The following is a 6,403-nucleotide window of genomic DNA, read 5'->3' as shown; positions in this document are numbered from 1 at the left end:
TCTCCACCCCCATCGTTCTGCCCGGACACTGAGGTCCAGGTCCGAGGGCCTTCTGGTGGCTCCCTCACTGCGAGAAATGAGGCTACAGGGAACCAGGCAGAGGGCCTTCTCGGTAGTGGCGCCCGCCCTGTGGAATGCCCTCCCATCAGATGTCAAAGCGATAAACAACTATCTGACATTCAGAAGACATCTGAAGGCAGCCCTGTTCAGGGAAGTTTTTAATATGTGACATTTTAGTGTATTTTTCATCTTTGTTGGAAGCCGCCGAGAGTGGCTGGGGAAACCCAGCCAGATGGGCGGGGTACAAATAAATTATTATTATTATTATTATTATTATTATTATTATTATTATTATTTCACCTAAAAGCAACAGCAGTTTAGGTATAACTAAAGAGGATGTAAAGATAATGTGGTGCTTTTACAGGTTTTGTTTTTGGAAGCTGATTATTGTAGTGTGTTCCTGTGAGATTAATAACGCACCTCTCGGATGGAAATAATTCTGACACTGCTGTTGAAGTAAAAGTAAGTGGCCACATTATTCTGGCAAAGTTTAAAACAAGGGGAGCGGAGATACAACATGGACACTTGATGCACAAGACAGTGCCCAACATCTGAAAAACTGAAGCAAAGAAGTCTCTGCAACTCAACCAGAAATCTAGAGATTACAAAAGGAAAGCAATAGCTCCCTCTGTTGTGTCCTTCCCCAAAGCACACACGTACCTAATGTGGAAAGAGATGGAACGAGAGTATACAAGCCAAATATACCATAAAATGAACATCAGAATCTCTGTGTTCATATGTTCAGAACAGAATTATATGGCTGTAGGGACGAGTAATATTTCATCTGAGTTATTTTTATTTGCTTGCTTATTCCGTACTGTAAAGCTTACAATTGGGGATATTTATTTGCTTCTTTATTAAAGATGACTTCAGAGATTAGTTTTTCCAAAGGAAAATAATCTGCACCCAGGAAAACTAGGAGTCAACCATACTAATTGATATATTTATGTTGCAAAAATAATTGTACAGTTCAACATTACATTCAACTTTTATTCTCCTCTACAAAGGTATCTTCATGTACAAAAATGTTGTTGTGAAGCAGGGTTCTATACTAATGTCTGTATGAATTGGATTAAAAGCCAAGAGCTAGTGAGGAGTGTGAGATGCTCTTAAACTCTACTGAAACCAGAGTTTGTGAGAGCAGATGTTATATGAGATTTATTTGCAGATAAGGGTGGCCTCTTTCTCCCCCCACCCTTAAAAAACTCCACTTCTCTAAGAAGGTCTAGGCATTCTGGAGAATAGGTGAAAAATCTGGATTCGACTAGGAGCCAGCAAGCAACATGTGACTGCGGCTATATAAAAATAAAAGGCTAGCTCCAGAGAATGCTGTCCCTCGCCCCCTTTGAATTTATGAAGACAGCTTGATGACCCTTGTTCTAATGCAAATCTGTGTTAAGAATGAACAGGAATGGGAAGTTATGATCAAAACGTTATGGAGCTCTGGAGAAAACCTTTAATCCATCACTGCACTCTTAATTATGATAAAATGTCACTCAGGTGCCATCAAAACCTATAGCCTCATTATTGGCTCAAGATGACACATCGATCCATCTTCTATCAGGAGCCAGCATGTCAAATAGTTCTAACAGATTAAAATCCAGGGGTGGAGTGGGGAACCTACAGCCACCCAGATGTTGCTGGATTCTCTCATCAGTTGCTCTAGCAAATGATCAGGGATGAAGGGAGTTGAAATCCACAACATCTGGAGGGATGCAGGTTTCCTCACCCCTGGATTAGGTCATCAGCTACAATCACTGAGCCTAGTTGGTCTGGGCCACTTAAAGGTAAAGGGACCCCTGACCATTAGGTCCAGTCGTGGCCAACTATGGGGTTACGGCGCTCATCTCGCTTTATTGGCTGAGGGAGCCGGCGTACAGCTTCCGGGTCACGTGACCAGCATGACTAAGCCGCTTCTGGCGAACCAGAGCAGCGCACAGAAACGCTGTTTACCTTCTCGCCGGAGCGGTACCTATTTATCTACTTGCACTTTGACGTGCTTTCGAACTGCTAGGTTGGCAGGAGCAGGGACCGAGCAACGGGAGCTCACCCCATCACGGAGATTCGAACCGCCGACCTTCTGATCGGCAAGTCTTAGGCTCTGTGGTTTAACCCACAGTGCCACCAAACAGAGAAAAGTTCCCACGAAAGATTTCCCTTTACATTCTTCTGGGTTTCTTGTCTCCTGCACCAGTGTGGCAAAAACATCTCAATATCCTGTGCATGAAGGTAAAACAGTACTGCACACAAAGGACATTCAGATGAGAGATTTCTGCATAAATGTCAAAGGGAAAGGAAGAGCCTGTCCTTTTTTCCACCTGAAAAGGAAAGCCGCCATATGGCCACTGGATTCAATGTACTACCTGACATGTTGACTCAGTGCATCAGAGCATTGCAGACTGCTCCCTCTTGACCTCACTGCTGAGAGCTATGACTAACCTTTCCCATTCCTTTGTTCCTTTAGAAATACAGCACTCTGTCCTTAATTGCTCCTGTCTTTCTAGTAATAAATTATAACAATAGTCTCAAGGGACGTTAGGCTTGCTGGGATGTGTAACAGTGCTGATGTCACTAAGAGCTTTCCAGTGGATTCAGATGCACCGGAATTACTATTAACTCCTTTGGTTCTGCACCAAACTGTTGAACTATTACTACAGAACTGGTTACAATGGCAAAACAAAAAGCTGCATTATATCCCCATGATACAATATTTCTAAAACGTTGTGAATCTTGAAGCATACGGCGCAATATTTCACAGCATGTGCTAAAATCAAAGCCAATTATTGGTTTATATAGCAAGCGTACCATCTGCTGTTGTGCGCATTTACTTTGTGTTCAGTGGGTCTCTCTGCCTGGTAAATATGCATGACATCTTGCCTTAATTGTTCAGCTGCAATTAATATAAGCCCTGAAATGATATTGTATCAAGGAACATGTTTAGAAGGGGTCAGAGTTGTCTCCATTGGCCTTGCCTTGACCCGGCCCCACTGCCGCAGACTGTTGGGACATTCATCCAACATTCTGCTTGGCAACTCTACAAACAGGTCACAAGTTGCATGGTTTGAATGTGAACTGACCCATACATCTTTGCTGGGTGCATAAACTACACAACTCCTTTAAAGAAAGACAGATTAATGTGCGAGTGTAATCTCAACCCCCTCCCCCATTCCGTTCTTTCATTAACTGCCAAAGGCTACTGTTAGGTTGTGGGTGAACATATCAGACGACGCAGCGATTCTTCAAACAGCTCTTGTTTATTCAGAGGCCAGAACAGAACTGAGCTGAAGGGCTCTGTCAGCCTGCTTATATAGAGCTCCAGTACGACGTTACTGTAGCAACTTTCTAAAACTATCCAATCACTGAACGTCACTTTCAATCCTTCATTTGCATAACTATCTACAGTATCCCCCTGCTGGCCCAGGGTGAGAACTTCAGTACGTAACAGCCACCTTAGACAGTTTCAGGTTTTTTTTTTTTCCAAAATCCATGCCACTTGTTTTCATGTCTATGTATCATAGCCAATGTGTCACTGCCAATGGAACACATGGCCACTAATACCATATTATACAGATGCGTAACTATTTTCCGTGGCGTTTCGATTCACCATTTCTATAGCACTTTAACGCCCCAAAGTGGCCTATTCTCCAGCTTGCTTGTCATCCCAACCACCTTTTAAGCAACAGCAAACTGAGGTGCAGTGACACAACTACTTGCAGTGCCTTTACATCTAAGCATCGGTTTTGAGCTCATATTGCCCAAGCCCTTTAGCTTCTAGACAAACTCTGGGTATGTGTGCAACACTTGTTTTACATTTCTGCTCTCTAGTCCTCTCATTTTATCAGCCCAAGATGATTTTGGCAGGCTGACGTTCATCGTTTTTCTTATTTTGTTGACTGAAGAACTTGCAAGCATCCCTGGATGCACACAGCTCCACGCAGGCCAGAATTATAAGGCGTCTTCCCCCAATGAAAACAAATGGGATGTTAAGTTCCCTGTTGTCCTGAGCACACTCAGCCCAAGGAGGACAAATGGCTGGTAGTTTTATTCTTTATTGACAAAGCATGAGCTTACAGTAGCTCCAAAGGGGCACAGAACACACACATGCTTCTGGTGACTAAATATCAGACAAAAGTGCTGAGAAAATAAGATAATGGCATTTTCAGAAGGCAGTATGGTCACCTGTTGACCAACATCAGAGGAGATTCCCAAGGGATCTGTATTTTGTGAACTGGGAAATGCAGCTGTTGTTGAAAGCCTTATCTCAGAGTTAAAGGCAAGGCTATTATAGAGTAGCTAGGTTTAGCTGCATATACATTTGTGGACAGGTACAGGGAAGGAAAAGGCACTACCGAAGAGATGGCAAAGGGTGGTTAACTTACCCTGGAACTTTTTGTACCTGAAGCACAGCAGTTTCATCTGAACTTCTGAAGAAGATAAGGGCTACGAGGCCCCATTTCAGGCAATAGCTTACATGGTGCTGTATAACAGCGGCTGTGAAAGGTTCACATTTTAAAATATATTAAACAATTCCCTATAACCCTTAAATCAGTACCATGTGGTACATTACACATTAGGATTTGACAGAGATGGCTACAATGTTCTTACCTTCACCCCAATAGATTGTGCTATGTGTGGAGGGAAGAATTTCGATCTTTTCACCCACTGAAAATCTACAGGTCCACAAAATCATCTTCATACTCAAGACATCTTAAGGTCTGGTTAGTTTCTTCACTTGGTGAATTATTTCAGACATAGTTCTACAATTCTTTTATTCTTAAATCCAGTGCTTTACTATTGTCTTTCTGCTACCAATAAAAAGATTAACATTTTTGCATAGTATAGTTTTGTTTGTTAAACAATTTGCTACATTTCACCCACAAGTTATCCCCCAAAAACTTGAATCTTTGGGCAACCCCACCACATATGGTAGTATATTCCCATAGCAGCATGGTTCTTTCTCCAGCACTCATTGCAGATTACAGTCGTTAAGCCTATTTGATAAAGGTTCTTTTCCTGCTATTAAGATTTTATTTAAGTTTAAAAAAAATAATTAAAATAATTTTTATTAACCGGCCAATCAAATAAAATTAAATCACATCACATAAATTCTGAATTACAAAGCCGAATTTTAAATTTTGTTGGGGGGACCCATATTTCAAGATGCTATTAAGATTTTAGCCTGGTTGTGAGGTATGGAAGTCAGATAAAATAGAAACAATTGTTGTTGGCTGAAATTGTTCATTCTCACTGAAGGTTCCTTCTCCTGTAAATGTATTGCTTAAAATGAGGCCTACAAAAGGAACACAATATTTACGGTATATTCTGGCTGCAAACATATTGTAGGAAGAAGATGTGAATTTTTCACTGTTGCTTCTTCCATCTTCTGAAACTAAGTATTGTGCTGGCAGTGTTACTACTGATTGTACATTTTCCTTCACTCAAGTTTTCCAAATAATGAAGAATCAAAAGGAGCTGCCTTTTCTAAGCAATCCTCTGGGGCAGCTATGTGGAAACACTGAAATGTTTGACTGTTAACAAATCAACTGAATGCTGGTAATTTAACCAGAAATGCCTTTGAGTTCTAATTAGCATTGCTTAAAGTGCACCATTACAAATATTATCAGCATCTGTTTCAGTTGGACACAATCTAATTTTCACAGACACATAGTGGCTATTTCAAACAGACACTTTTAAGTGACAACATTAACCAATTGAGGAAGAATATTTGAATCGAAACAAGCTCTGCATAGGCAAAGGCAAATGCAGCTGTTTAGGTGAATAAGGGAAGCAGATGTGAATCTGCCTGCTTAATTCTGACATGCAACCATGTGTGGGCCTTTTTTTCTTTACACAGAAAGGAAGATAAACATCGCCAGTAGATGTCGTTCTAAAGCTATGTGTGTTCTCTTGTTAAAAGAACCACTGCCATGTAGAATTGCTTCTCCTACCCACACACCTATATAGAAACACACACACACACACACACACACGGCAAAGCAGCAACTTTCCCCCCAATTTAATCAGATACAACATATACAAGTTCTTTGATGTGAATTTGCAATGCTTTGCTTTTATAAAACACAGTTAGGAGAAGACCAAAGTGGCAAGTAGGGAGAGGGAGTTTAACCTACCCACTGGAAATCCCTCCTACAAAGCTATTTGGTCCTACCAGCAAAATGAACAAGCGCAACCCTGTAGGCCTGTAAGTTTTTACTCCTGTTTTGCTGCTTAGCCCTAAATCACAGATGTCCAATAGTAAGTACATCTCTAAAGAATGAAGATGACCAGAGTAATTAAATTAACTTCAACAAAACTTCAAATGCTGAATTGTATATACAGATTT

General features: G+C 41.1%; 1 protein-coding gene across 2 annotated transcripts in view; it reads left to right on the top strand.

Annotated features, from left to right (window-relative positions):
* LOC310685618 (uncharacterized protein) overlaps positions 1-6,403 on the top strand; it is an 850,221-nt gene that overhangs the window by 411,983 nt on the left and 431,835 nt on the right. The window lies entirely within an intron of this gene.

The sequence above is a fragment of the Podarcis tiliguerta genome (genome assembly GCF_965153285.1).
Source record: "Podarcis tiliguerta genome assembly, chromosome: 9".
Classification (NCBI taxonomy): domain Eukaryota; kingdom Metazoa; phylum Chordata; class Lepidosauria; order Squamata; family Lacertidae; genus Podarcis; species Podarcis tiliguerta.
The sequence above is the reverse complement of the archived record's forward strand: the minus strand, read 5'-3'. Positions and strand labels throughout refer to the sequence as shown.